General features: G+C 43.3%; 19 non-coding genes across 19 annotated transcripts; all 19 read left to right on the top strand.

Moving 5' to 3' along the window:
- The first annotated feature begins 102 nt into the window (after positions 1-102).
- TRNAI-UAU lies at positions 103-195 on the top strand. Its single transcript is given in 2 exon segments — positions 103-140; positions 160-195. It is a non-coding gene; the product is annotated as a tRNA-Ile (tRNA).
- Positions 196-552: 357 nt separating this feature from the next.
- On the top strand, positions 553-625 carry TRNAR-CCU. The gene has a single exon. It is a non-coding gene; the product is annotated as a tRNA-Arg (tRNA).
- A 913-nt stretch (positions 626-1538) lies between these two features.
- TRNAI-UAU lies at positions 1539-1631 on the top strand. The gene is given in 2 exon segments: positions 1539-1576; positions 1596-1631. It is a non-coding gene; the product is annotated as a tRNA-Ile (tRNA).
- Positions 1632-1989: 358 nt separating this feature from the next.
- On the top strand, positions 1990-2062 carry TRNAR-CCU. Its single transcript has one exon. It is a non-coding gene; the product is annotated as a tRNA-Arg (tRNA).
- A 739-nt stretch (positions 2063-2801) lies between these two features.
- On the top strand, positions 2802-2894 carry TRNAI-UAU. The gene is given in 2 exon segments: positions 2802-2839; positions 2859-2894. It is a non-coding gene; the product is annotated as a tRNA-Ile (tRNA).
- Positions 2895-3251: 357 nt separating this feature from the next.
- On the top strand, positions 3252-3324 carry TRNAR-CCU. The gene has a single exon. It is a non-coding gene; the product is annotated as a tRNA-Arg (tRNA).
- Positions 3325-4236: 912 nt separating this feature from the next.
- Positions 4237-4329, top strand: TRNAI-UAU. Its single transcript is given in 2 exon segments — positions 4237-4274; positions 4294-4329. It is a non-coding gene; the product is annotated as a tRNA-Ile (tRNA).
- Positions 4330-4686: 357 nt separating this feature from the next.
- TRNAR-CCU lies at positions 4687-4759 on the top strand. Its single transcript has one exon. It is a non-coding gene; the product is annotated as a tRNA-Arg (tRNA).
- A 1357-nt stretch (positions 4760-6116) lies between these two features.
- On the top strand, positions 6117-6189 carry TRNAR-CCU. Its single transcript has one exon. It is a non-coding gene; the product is annotated as a tRNA-Arg (tRNA).
- A 739-nt stretch (positions 6190-6928) lies between these two features.
- TRNAI-UAU lies at positions 6929-7021 on the top strand. Its single transcript is given in 2 exon segments — positions 6929-6966; positions 6986-7021. It is a non-coding gene; the product is annotated as a tRNA-Ile (tRNA).
- A 357-nt stretch (positions 7022-7378) lies between these two features.
- Positions 7379-7451, top strand: TRNAR-CCU. Its single transcript has one exon. It is a non-coding gene; the product is annotated as a tRNA-Arg (tRNA).
- A 912-nt stretch (positions 7452-8363) lies between these two features.
- TRNAI-UAU lies at positions 8364-8456 on the top strand. Its single transcript is given in 2 exon segments — positions 8364-8401; positions 8421-8456. It is a non-coding gene; the product is annotated as a tRNA-Ile (tRNA).
- A 357-nt stretch (positions 8457-8813) lies between these two features.
- On the top strand, positions 8814-8886 carry TRNAR-CCU. Its single transcript has one exon. It is a non-coding gene; the product is annotated as a tRNA-Arg (tRNA).
- Positions 8887-9798: 912 nt separating this feature from the next.
- TRNAI-UAU lies at positions 9799-9891 on the top strand. Its single transcript is given in 2 exon segments — positions 9799-9836; positions 9856-9891. It is a non-coding gene; the product is annotated as a tRNA-Ile (tRNA).
- Positions 9892-10248: 357 nt separating this feature from the next.
- On the top strand, positions 10249-10321 carry TRNAR-CCU. The gene has a single exon. It is a non-coding gene; the product is annotated as a tRNA-Arg (tRNA).
- A 739-nt stretch (positions 10322-11060) lies between these two features.
- Positions 11061-11153, top strand: TRNAI-UAU. Its single transcript is given in 2 exon segments — positions 11061-11098; positions 11118-11153. It is a non-coding gene; the product is annotated as a tRNA-Ile (tRNA).
- Positions 11154-11510: 357 nt separating this feature from the next.
- TRNAR-CCU lies at positions 11511-11583 on the top strand. The gene has a single exon. It is a non-coding gene; the product is annotated as a tRNA-Arg (tRNA).
- Positions 11584-12495: 912 nt separating this feature from the next.
- On the top strand, positions 12496-12588 carry TRNAI-UAU. Its single transcript is given in 2 exon segments — positions 12496-12533; positions 12553-12588. It is a non-coding gene; the product is annotated as a tRNA-Ile (tRNA).
- A 357-nt stretch (positions 12589-12945) lies between these two features.
- TRNAR-CCU lies at positions 12946-13018 on the top strand. The gene has a single exon. It is a non-coding gene; the product is annotated as a tRNA-Arg (tRNA).
- The last annotated feature ends 256 nt before the right edge of the window (positions 13019-13274 follow it).

Below are 13274 nucleotides of genomic sequence, written 5' to 3'. Positions count from 1 at the left end.
AATGTGGCCCTCATCTCCGCTGACGATCAGACAATTATTGGGAACGTTTCGTTTGTGCCCGATAATTGCCTGATATATTGGGCTCCTTGAAAGGCCCCAAGTGCTCCAGTGGCGCAATCGGTCAGCGCGCGGTACTTATAAAGCAGTAACTGTTGAGCAATGCCGAGGTTGTGAGTTCAAGCCTCACCAGGAGCATTGTTTACTTGACTTATTTGTGTTTTAGAACGGCAGAAGGAAAGCAATGTCTCTCCGGTCCCGTCATGATATATTAACATGTTTGAAGGGGAAATGCAGCAGAATTCTTTATTGTTCAAGGGTTCTGGCAACCCAATGAGATTTCCATCATCAGTATTAAAATATGTCATGGACTAAGTGATCAAAACCAAGACTCCTAGAAACTCCTTGCTCTTGTGTAAGGAAAGCAAGCACATGGTTAAGATTGTTTTCCATCTGGAATGCAAATGGCACCAGAAAACTGAGTAACATAGTCGCAAGATAATGTTTTTGTCATTTAAAAAAATTAGTAAGCTGACTTTCACTTGGCAGTATATGGCCCCAGTGGCCTAATGGATAAGGCACTGGCCTCCTAAGCCAGGGATTGTGGGTTCAAGTCCCATCTGGGGTGTTTGTTTACCGTGCTGCTTGAACAGACTCAAGGCATGTTTTACCTTTGGAATAGTGCTCAAACGGATTCTTTACTGGATGTTTCTTCCGATTGCTATTTAAATAGATTGTGTGAATTCTGACCATAGGAAATACAGTTTGTGTGTCCAAAAAGGCTTCATCCCAAGGAACAATCCCTTTTCCAAATACAGAGTTTCCACTCTTCTGGGAAGGCTTTCTGCAAGAGTTTGGTGTGTGCCTGTGTGAAGTTGTGCCCATACATCCAGAATAGCATTTGTGAGGTCAGACACTGATATTGAGCGAGAGGGCCTCGTTGCTTGCAATTTCCATTCTAGATTTTATACACCTGCAGCTGCGGCTAAGGGACTTAATAAATCACCTGAATTCAGTGAATGAGGTGTTTCCAAATGCTTTTGTCTATATAGCGCATCAATAAGAGGAAAGTAGGTGGCTAGTAGGATGCTATAAATCAGATAATCTTCACTGACCGCTGACTTGGTTACTGATTTTGATAATTGATGCAACTTAGACACGCCTCACCTAAGGTCCTTTTACATGGACCCATAGTCAGACCCATTGTCGGGGATGAGCGTTTGTATAAGCGTTTGTTCCTCATAATTAGCTGTCGCCGATCACCCAATGAATGAGCAAACACTCGTTCATCGGGTGAGGGTGTCTTTCCTCCCGGAACCCAAAATCAACGTTTTTCCACAGCAGCCTTCTGCTGCCCAGGAACCATGATTTTTTATGGAGACAAGCCGTCGCTGTATCGATCACTCGTCACTATACAGAAGAGGTGAATGCTGCATGTAAATGTGGCCCTCATCTCCGCTGACGATCAGACAATTATTGGGAACGTTTCGTTTGTGCCCGATAATTGCCTGATATATTGGTCTCCTTGAAAGGCCCCAAGTGCTCCAGTGGCGCAATCGGTCAGCGCGCGGTACTTATAAATCAGTAACTGTTGAGCAATGCCGAGGTTGTGAGTTCAAGCCTCCCCTGGAGCATTGTTTACTTGACTTATTTGTGTTTTAGAACGGCAGAAGGAAAGCAATGTCTCTCCGGTCCCGTCATGATATATTAACATGTTTGAAGGGGAAATGCAGCAGAATTCTTTATTGTTCAAGGGTTCTGGCAACCCAATGAGATTTCCATCATCAGTATTAAAATATGTCATGGACTAAGTGATCAAAACCAAGACTCCTAGAAACTCCTTGCTCTTGTGTAAGGAAAGCAAGCACATGGTTAAGATTGTTTTCCATCTGGAATGCAAATGGCACCAGAAAACTGAGTAACATAGTCGCAAGATAATGTTTTTTGTCATTTAAAAAAATGAGTAAGCTGACTTTCACTTGGCAGTATATGGCCCCAGTGGCCTAATGGATAAGGCACTGGCCTCCTAAGCCAGGGATTGTGGGTTCAAATCCCATCTGGGGTGTTTGTTTACCGTGCTGCTTGAACAGACTCAAGGCATGTTTTACCTTTGGAATAGTGTTTAAACGGATTCTTTACTGGATGTTTCTTCCGATTGCTATTTAAATAGATTGTGTGAAATCTGACCATAGAAATACAGTTTGTGTGTCCCAAAAAGGCTTCATCCCAAGGAACAATCCCTTTTCCAAATACAGAGTTTCCACTCTTCTGGGAAGGCTTTCTGCAAGAGTTTGGTGTGTGCCTGTGTGAAGTTGTGCCCATACATCCAGAATAGCATTTGTGAGGTCAGACACTGATATTGAGCGAGAGGGCCTCGTTGCTTGCAATTTCCATTCTAGATTTTATACACCTGCAGCTGCGGCTAAGGGACTTAATAAATCACCTGAATTCAGTGATTGAGGTGTGTCCAAATGCTTTTGTCTATATAGCGCATCAATAAGAGGAAAGTAGGTGGCTAGTAGGATGCTATAAATCAGATAATCTTCACTGACCGCTGACTTGGTTACTGATTTTGATAATTGATGCAACTTAGACACGCCTCACCTAAGGTCCTTTTACATGGACCCATAGTCAGACCCATTGTCGGGGATGAGCGTTTGTATAAGCGTTTGTGGCCCTCATCTCCGTGAATGCTGCATGTAAATGTGGCCCTCATCTCCGCTGACGATCAGACAATTATTGGGAACGTTTCGTTTGTGCCCGATAATTGCCTGATATATTGGTCTCCTTGAAAGGCCTCAAGTGCTCCAGTGGCGCAATCGGTCAGCGCGCGGTACTTATAAAGCAGTAACTGTTGAGCAATGCCGAGGTTGTGAGTTCAAGCCTCACCTGGAGCATTGTTTACTTGACTTATTTGTGTTTTAGAACGGCAGAAGGAAAGCAATGTCTCTCCGGTCCCGTCATGATATATTAACATGTTTGAAGGGGAAATGCAGCAGAATTCTTTATTGTTCAAGGGTTCTGGCAACCCAATGAGATTTCCATCATCAGTATTAAAATATGTCATGGACTAAGTGATCAAAACCAAGACTCCTAGAAACTCCTTGCTCTTGTGTAAGGAAAGCAAGCACATGGTTAAGATTGTTTTCCATCTGGAATGCAAATGGCACCAGAAAACTGAGTAACATAGTCGCAAGATAATGTTTTTGTCATTTAAAAAAATTAGTAAGCTGACTTTCACTTGGCAGTATATGGCCCCAGTGGCCTAATGGATAAGGCACTGGCCTCCTAAGCCAGGGATTGTGGGTTCAAGTCCCATCTGGGGTGTTTGTTTACCGTGCTGCTTGAACAGACTCAAGGCATGTTTTACCTTTGGAATAGTGCTCAAACAGATTATTTACTGGATGTTTCTTCCGATTGCTATTTAAATAGATTGTGTGAAATCTGACCATAGAAATACAGTTTGTGTGTCCCAAAAAGGCTTCATCCCAAGGAACAATCCCTTTTCCAAATACAGAGTTTCCACTCTTCTGGGAAGGATTTCTGCAAGAGTTTGGTGTGTGCCTGTGTGAAGTTGTGCCCATACATCCAGAATAGCATTTGTGAGGTCAGACACTGATATTGAGCGAGAGGGCCTCGTTGCTTGCAATTTCCATTCTAGATTTTATACACCTGCAGCTGCGGCTAAGGGACTTAATAAATCACCTGAATTCAGAGATTGAGGTGTTTCCAAATGCTTTTGTCTATATAGCGCATCAATAAGAGGAAAGTAGGTGGCTAGTAGGATGCTATAAATCAGATAATCTTCACTGACCGCTGACTTTTTTACTGATTTTGATAATTGATGCAACTTAGACACGCCTCACCTAAGGTCCTTTTACATGGACCCATAGTCAGACCCATTGTCGGGGATGAGCGTTTGTATAAGCGTTTGTTCCTCATAATTAGCTGGCGCCGATCACCCAATGAATGAGCAAACACTCGTTCATCGGGTGAGGGTGTCTTTCTCCCGGAACCCAAAATCAACGTTTTTCCACAGCAGCCTTCTGCTGCCCAGGAACCATGATTTTTTATGGAGACAAGCCGTCGCTGTATCGATCACTCGTCACTATACAGAAGAGGTGAATGCTGCATGTAAATGTGGCCCTCATCTCCGCTGACGATCAGACAATTATTGGGAACGTTTCGTTTGTGCCCGATAATTGCCTGATATATTGGGCTCCTTGAAAGGCCCCAAGTGCTCCAGTGGCGCAATCGGTCAGCGCGCGGTACTTATAAAGCAGTAACTGTTAAGCAATGCCGAGGTTGTGAGTTCAAGCCTCACCAGGAGCATTGTTTACTTGACTTATTTGTGTTTTAGAACGGCAGAAGGAAAGCAATGTCTCTCCGGTCCCGTCATGATATATTAACATGTTTGAAGGGGAAATGCAGCAGAATTCTTTATTGTTCAAGGGTTCTGGCAACCCAATGAGATTTCCATCATCAGTATTAAAATATGTCATGGACTAAGTGATCAAAACCAAGACTCCTAGAAACTCCTTGCTCTTGTGTAAGGAAAGCAAGCACATGGTTAAGATTGTTTTCCATCTGGAATGCAAATGGCACCAGAAAACTGAGTAACATAGTCGCAAGATAATGTTTTTGTCATTTAAAAAAATTAGTAAGCTGACTTTCACTTGGCAGTATATGGCCCCAGTGGCCTAATGGATAAGGCACTGGCCTCCTAAGCCAGGGATTGTGGGTTCAAGTCCCATCTGGGGTGTTTGTTTACCGTGCTGCTTGAACAGACTCAAGGCATGTTTTACCTTTGGAATAGTGCTCAAACGGATTCTTTACTGGATGTTTCTTCCGATTGCTATTTAAATAGATTGTGTGAAATCTGACCATAGAAATACAGTTTGTGTGTCCCAAAAAGGCTTCATCCCAAGGAACAATCCCTTTTCCAAATACAGAGTTTCCACTCTTCTGGGAAGGCTTTCTGCAAGAGTTTGGTGTGTGCCTGTGTGAAGTTGTGCCCATACATCCAGAATAGCATTTGTGAGGTCAGACACTGATATTGAGCGAGAGGGCCTCGTTGCTTGCAATTTCCATTCTAGATTTTATACACCTGCAGCTGCGGCTAAGGGACTTAATAAATCACCTGAATTCAGTGAATGAGGTGTTTCCAAATGCTTTTGTCTATATAGCGCATCAATAAGAGGAAAGTAGGTGGCTAGTAGGATGCTATAAATCAGATAATCTTCACTGACCGCTGACTTGGTTACTGATTTTGATAATTGATGCAACTTAGACACGCCTCACCTAAGGTCCTTTTACATGGACCCATAGTCAGACCCATTGTCGGGGATGAGCGTTTGTATAAGCGTTTGTTCCTCATAATTAGCTGTCGCCGATCACCCAATGAATGAGCAAACACTCGTTCATCGGGTGAGGGTGTCTTTCTCCCGGAACCCAAAATCAACGTTTTTCCACAGCAGCCTTCTGCTGCCCAGGAACCATGATTTTTTATGGAGACAAGCCGTCGCTGTATCGATCACTCGTCACTATACAGAAGAGGTGAATGCTGCATGTAAATGTGGCCCTCATCTCCGCTGACGATCAGACAATTATTGGGAACGTTTCGTTTGTGCCCGATAATTGCCTGATATATTGGTCTCCTTGAAAGGCCCCAAGTGCTCCAGTGGCGCAATCGGTCAGCGCGCGGTACTTATAAAGCAGTAACTGTTGAGCAATGCCGAGGTTGTGAGTTCAAGCTCACAACCTTGTTTACTTGACTTATTTGTGTTTTAGAACGGCAGAAGGAAAGCAATGTCTCTCCGGTCCCGTCATGATATATTAACATGTTTGAAGGGGAAATGCAGCAGAATTCTTTATTGTTCAAGGGTTCTGGCAACCCAATGAGATTTCCATCATCAGTATTAAAATATGTCATGGACTAAGTGATCAAAACCAAGACTCCTAGAAACTCCTTGCTCTTGTGTAAGGAAAGCAAGCACATGGTTAAGATTGTTTTCCATCTGGAATGCAAATGGCACCAGAAAACTGAGTAACATAGTCGCAAGATAATGTTTTTGTCATTTAAAAAAATTAGTAAGCTGACTTTCACTTGGCAGTATATGGCCCCAGTGGCCTAATGGATAAGGCACTGGCCTCCTAAGCCAGGGATTGTGGGTTCAAATCCCATCTGGGGTGTTTGTTTACCGTGCTGCTTGAACAGACTCAAGGCATGTTTTACCTTTGGAATAGTGTTTAAACGGATTCTTTACTGGATGTTTCTTCCGATTGCTATTTAAATAGATTGTGTGAAATCTGACCATAGAAATACAGTTTGTGTGTCCCAAAAAGGCTTCATCCCAAGGAACAATCCCTTTTCCAAATACAGAGTTTCCACTCTTCTGGGAAGGCTTTCTGCAAGAGTTTGGTGTGTGCCTGTGTGAAGTTGTGCCCATACATCCAGAATAGCATTTGTGAGGTCAGACACTGATATTGAGCGAGAGGGCCTCGTTGCTTGCAATTTCCATTCTAGATTTTATACACCTGCAGCTGCGGCTAAGGGACTTAATAAATCACCTGAATTCAGTGATTGAGGTGTGTCCAAATGCTTTTGTCTATATAGCGCATCAATAAGAGGAAAGTAGGTGGCTAGTAGGATGCTATAAATCAGATAATCTTCACTGACCGCTGACTTGGTTACTGATTTTGATAATTGATGCAACTTAGACACGCCTCACCTAAGGTCCTTTTACATGGACCCATAGTCAGACCCATTGTCGGGGATGAGCGTTTGTATAAGCGTTTGTGGCCCTCATCTCCGTGAATGCTGCATGTAAATGTGGCCCTCATCTCCGCTGACGATCAGACAATTATTGGGAACGTTTCGTTTGTGCCCGATAATTGCCTGATATATTGGTCTCCTTGAAAGGCCTCAAGTGCTCCAGTGGCGCAATCGGTCAGCGCGCGGTACTTATAAAGCAGTAACTGTTGAGCAATGCCGAGGTTGTGAGTTCAAGCCTCACCTGGAGCATTGTTTACTTGACTTATTTGTGTTTTAGAACGGCAGAAGGAAAGCAATGTCTCTCCGGTCCCGTCATGATATATTAACATGTTTGAAGGGGAAATGCAGCAGAATTCTTTATTGTTCAAGGGTTCTGGCAACCCAATGAGATTTCCATCATCAGTATTAAAATATGTCATGGACTAAGTGATCAAAACCAAGACTCCTAGAAACTCCTTGCTCTTGTGTAAGGAAAGCAAGCACATGGTTAAGATTGTTTTCCATCTGGAATGCAAATGGCACCAGAAAACTGAGTAACATAGTCGCAAGATAATGTTTTTGTCATTTAAAAAAATTAGTAAGCTGACTTTCACTTGGCAGTATATGGCCCCAGTGGCCTAATGGATAAGGCACTGGCCTCCTAAGCCAGGGATTGTGGGTTCAAGTCCCATCTGGGGTGTTTGTTTACCGTGCTGCTTGAACAGACTCAAGGCATGTTTTACCTTTGGAATAGTGCTCAAACAGATTCTTTACTGGATGTTTCTTCCGATTGCTATTTAAATAGATTGTGTGAAATCTGACCATAGAAATACAGTTTGTGTGTCCCAAAAAGGCTTCATCCCAAGGAACAATCCCTTTTCCAAATACAGAGTTTCCACTCTTCTGGGAAGGATTTCTGCAAGAGTTTGGTGTGTGCCTGTGTGAAGTTGTGCCCATACATCCAGAATAGCATTTGTGAGGTCAGACACTGATATTGAGCGAGAGGGCCTCGTTGCTTGCAATTTCCATTCTAGATTTTATACACCTGCAGCTGCGGCTAAGGGACTTAATAAATCACCTGAATTCAGTGAATGAGGTGTTTCCAAATGCTTTTGTCTATATAGCGCATCAATAAGAGGAAAGTAGGTGGCTAGTAGGATGCTATAAATCAGATAATCTTCACTGACCGCTGACTTGGTTACTGATTTTGATAATTGATGCAACTTAGACACGCCTCACCTAAGGTCCTTTTACATGGACCCATAGTCAGACCCATTGTCGGGGATGAGCGTTTGTATAAGCGTTTGTTCCTCATAATTAGCTGTCGCCGATCACCCAATGAATGAGCAAACACTCGTTCATCGGGTGAGGGTGTCTTTCTCCCGGAACCCAAAATCAACGTTTTTCCACAGCAGCCTTCTGCTGCCCAGGAACCATGATTTTTTATGGAGACAAGCCGTCGCTGTATCGATCACTCGTCACTATACAGAAGAGGTGAATGCTGCATGTAAATGTGGCCCTCATCTCCGCTGACGATCAGACAATTATTGGGAACGTTTCGTTTGTGCCCGATAATTGCCTGATATATTGGTCTCCTTGAAAGGCCCCAAGTGCTCCAGTGGCGCAATCGGTCAGCGCGCGGTACTTATAAAGCAGTAACTGTTGAGCAATGCCGAGGTTGTGAGTTCAAGCCTCACCTGGAGCATTGTTTACTTGACTTATTTGTGTTTTAGAACGGCAGAAGGAAAGCAATGTCTCTCCGGTCCCGTCATGATATATTAACATGTTTGAAGGGGAAATGCAGCAGAATTCTTTATTGTTCAAGGGTTCTGGCAACCCAATGAGATTTCCATCATCAGTATTAAAATATGTCATGGACTAAGTGATCAAAACCAAGACTCCTAGAAACTCCTTGCTCTTGTGTAAGGAAAGCAAGCACATGGTTAAGATTGTTTTCCATCTGGAATGCAAATGGCACCAGAAAACTGAGTAACATAGTCGCAAGATAATGTTTTTGTCATTTAAAAAAATTAGTAAGCTGACTTTCACTTGGCAGTATATGGCCCCAGTGGCCTAATGGATAAGGCACTGGCCTCCTAAGCCAGGGATTGTGGGTTCAAATCCCATCTGGGGTGTTTGTTTACCGTGCTGCTTGAACAGACTCAAGGCATGTTTTACCTTTGGAATAGTGTTTAAACGGATTCTTTACTGGATGTTTCTTCCGATTGCTATTTAAATAGATTGTGTGAAATCTGACCATAGAAATACAGTTTGTGTGTCCCAAAAAGGCTTCATCCCAAGGAACAATCCCTTTTCCAAATACAGAGTTTCCACTCTTCTGGGAAGGCTTTCTGCAAGAGTTTGGTGTGTGCCTGTGTGAAGTTGTGCCAATACATCCAGAATAGCATTTGTGAGGTCAGACACTGATATTGAGCGAGAGGGCCTCGTTGCTTGCAATTTCCATTCTAGATTTTATACACCTGCAGCTGCGGCTAAGGGACTTAATAAATCACCTGAATTCAGTGATTGAGGTGTGTCCAAATGCTTTTGTCTATATAGCGCATCAATAAGAGGAAAGTAGGTGGCTAGTAGGATGCTATAAATCAGATAATCTTCACTGACCGCTGACTTGGTTACTGATTTTGATAATTGATGCAACTTAGACATGCCTCACCTAAGGTCCTTTTACATGGACCCATAGTCAGACCCATTGTCGGGGATGAGCGTTTGTATAAGCGTTTGTTCCTCATAATTAGCTGGCGCCGATCACCCAATGAATGAGCAAACACTCGTTCATCGGGTGAGGGTGTCTTTCTCCCGGAACCCAAAATCAACGTTTTTCCACAGCAGCCTTCTGCTGCCCAGGAACCATGATTTTTTATGGAGACAAGCCGTCGCTGTATCGATCACTCGTCACTATACAGAAGAGGTGAATGCTGCATGTAAATGTGGCCCTCATCTCCGCTGACGATCAGACAATTATTGGGAACGTTTCGTTTGTGCCCGATAATTGCCTGATATATTGGTCTCCTTGACAGGCCCCAAGTGCTCCAGTGGCGCAATCGGTCAGCGCGTGGTACTTATAAAGCAGTAACTGTTGAGCAATGCCGAGGTTGTGAGTTCAAGCCTCACCTGGAGCATTGTTTACTTGACTTATTTGTGTTTTAGAACGGCAGAAGGAAAGCAATGTCTCTCCCGTCCCGTCATGATATATTAACATGTTTGAAGGGGAAATGCAGCCGAATTCTTTATTGTTCAAGGGTTCTGGCAACCCAATGAGATTTCCATCATCAGTATTAAAATATGTCATGGACTAAGTGATCAAAACCAAGACTCCTAGAAACTCCTTGCTCTTGTGTAAGGAAAGCAAGCACATGGTTAAGATTGTTTTCCATCTGGAATGCAAATGGCACCAGAAAACTGAGTAACATAGTCGCAAGATAATGTTTTTGTCATTTAAAAAAATTAGTAAGCTGACTTTCACTTGGCAGTATATGGCCCCAGTGGCCTAATGGATAAGGCACTGGCCTCCTAAGCCAGGGATTGTGGGTTCAAGTCCCATCTGGGGTGTTTGTTTACCGTGCTGCTTGAACAGACTCAAGGCATGTTTTACCTTTGGAATAGTGCTCAAACGGATTCTTTACTGGATGTTTCTTCCGATTGCTATTTAAATACATTGTGTGAAATCTGACCATAGAAATACAGTTTGTGTGTCCCAAAAAGGCTTCATCCCAAGGAACAATCCCTTTTCCAAATACAGAGTTTCCACTCTTCTGGGAAGGCTTTCTGCAAGAGTTTGGTGTGTGCCTGTGTGAAGTTGTGCCCATACATCCAGAATAGCATTTGTGAGGTCAGACACTGATATTGAGCGAGAGGGCCTCGTTGCTTGCAATTTCCATTCTAGATTTTATACACCTGCAGCTGCGGCTAAGGGACTTAATAAATCACCTGAATTCAGTGATTGAGGTGTGTCCAAATGCTTTTGTCTATATAGCGCATCAATAAGAGGAAAGTAGGTGGCTAGTAGGATGCTATAAATCAGATAATCTTCACTGACCGCTGACTTGGTTACTGATTTTGATAATTGATGCAACTTAGACACGCCTCACCTAAGGTCCTTTTACATGGACCCATAGTCAGACCCATTGTCGGGGATGAGCGTTTGTATAAGCGTTTGTGGCCCTCATCTCCGTGAATGCTGCATGTAAATGTGGCCCTCATCTCCGCTGACGATCAGACAATTATTGGGAACGTTTCGTTTGTGCCCGATAATTGCCTGATATATTGGTCTCCTTGAAAGGCCTCAAGTGCTCCAGTGGCGCAATCGGTCAGCGCGCGGTACTTATAAAGCAGTAACTGTTGAGCAATGCTGAGGTTGTGAGCTCAAGCCTCACCTGGAGCATTGTTTACTTGACTTATTTGTGTTTTAGAACGGCAGAAGGAAAGCAATGTCTCTCCGGTCCCGTCATGATATATTAACATGTTTGAAGGGGAAATGCAGCAGAATTCTTTATTGTTCAAGGGTTCTGGCAACCCAATGAGATTTCCATCATCAGTATTAAAATATGTCATGGACTAAGTGATCAAAACCAAGACTCCTAGAAACTCCTTGCTCTTGTGTAAGGAAAGCAAGCACATGGTTAAGATTGTTTTCCATCTGGAATGCAAATGGCACCAGAAAACTGAGTAACATAGTCGCAAGATAATGTTTTTGTCATTTAAAAAAATTAGTAAGCTGACTTTCACTTGGCAGTATATGGCCCCAGTGGCCTAATGGATAAGGCACTGGCCTCCTAAGCCAGGGATTGTGGGTTCAAGTCCCATCTGGGGTGTTTGTTTACCGTGCTGCTTGAACAGACTCATGGCATGTTTTACCTTTGGAATAGTGCTCAAACAGATTCTTTACTGGATGTTTCTTCCGATTGCTATTTAAATAGATTGTGTGAAATCTGACCATAGAAATACAGTTTGTGTGTCCCAAAAAGGCTTCATCCCAAGGAACAATCCCTTTTCCAAATACAGAGTTTCCACTCTTCTGGGAAGGCTTTCTGCAAGAGTTTGGTGTGTGCCTGTGTGAAGTTGTGCCCATACATCCAGAATAGCATTTGTGAGGTCAGACACTGATATTGAGCGAGAGGGCCTCGTTGCTTGCAATTTCCATTCTAGATTTTATACACCTGCAGCTGCGGCTAAGGGACTTAATAAATCACCTGAATTCAGAGATTGAGGTGTTTCCAAATGCTTTTGTCTATATAGCGCATCAATAAGAGGAAAGTAGGTGGCTAGTAGGATGCTATAAATCAGATAATCTTCACTGACCGCTGACTTTTTTACTGATTTTGATAATTGATGCAACTTAGACACGCCTCACCTAAGGTCCTTTTACATGGACCCATAGTCAGACCCATTGTCGGGGATGAGCGTTTGTATAAGCGTTTGTTCCTCATAATTAGCTGGCGCCGATCACCCAATGAATGAGCAAACACTCGTTCATCGGGTGAGGGTGTCTTTCTCCCGGAACCCAAAATCAACGTTTTTCCACAGCAGCCCTCTGCTGCCCAGGAACCATGATTTTTTATGGAGACAAGCCGTCGCTGTATCGATCACTCGTCACTATACAGAAGAGGTGAATGCTGCATGTAAATGTGGCCCTCATCTCCGCTGACGATCAGACAATTATTGGGAACGTTTCGTTTGTGCCCGATAATTGCCTGATATATTGGTCTCCTTGAATGGCCCCAAGTGCCTCAGTGGCGCAATCGGTCAGCGCGCGGTACTTATAAAGCAGTAACTGTTGAGCAATGCCGAGGTTGTGAGTTCAAGCCTCACCTGGAGCATTGTTTACTTGACTTATTTGTGTTTTAGAACGGCAGAAGGAAAGCAATGTCTCTCCGGTCCCGTCATGATATATTAACATGTTTGAAGGGGAAATGCAGCAGAATTCTTTATTGTTCAAGGGTTCTGGCAACCCAATGAGATTTCCATCATCAGTATTAAAATATGTCATGGACTAAGTGATCAAAACCAAGACTCCTAGAAACTCCTTGCTCTTGTGTAAGGAAAGCAAGCACATGGTTAAGATTGTTTTCCATCTGGAATGCAAATGGCACCAGAAAACTGAGTAACATAGTCGCAAGATAATGTTTTTGTCATTTAAAAAAATTAGTAAGCTGACTTTCACTTGGCAGTATATGGCCCCAGTGGCCTAATGGATAAGGCACTGGCCTCCTAAGCCAGGGATTGTGGGTTCAAGTCCCATCTGGGGTGTTTGTTTACCGTGCTGCTTGAACAGACTCATGGCATGTTTTACCTTTGGAATAGTGCTCAAACAGATTCTTTACTGGATGTTTCTTCCGATTGCTATTTAAATAGATTGTGTGAAATCTGACCATAGAAATACAGTTTGTGTGTCCCAAAAAGGCTTCATCCCAAGGAACAATCCCTTTTCCAAATACAGAGTTTCCACTCTTCTGGGAAGGCTTTCTGCAAGAGTTTGGTGTGTGCCTGTGTGAAGTTGTGCCCA

This window comes from Bufo bufo, unplaced genomic scaffold, assembly GCF_905171765.1.
Source record: "Bufo bufo unplaced genomic scaffold, aBufBuf1.1, whole genome shotgun sequence".
NCBI lineage: Eukaryota > Metazoa > Chordata > Amphibia > Anura > Bufonidae > Bufo > Bufo bufo.
This window is presented reverse-complemented; position numbering and strand designations above follow the sequence as displayed.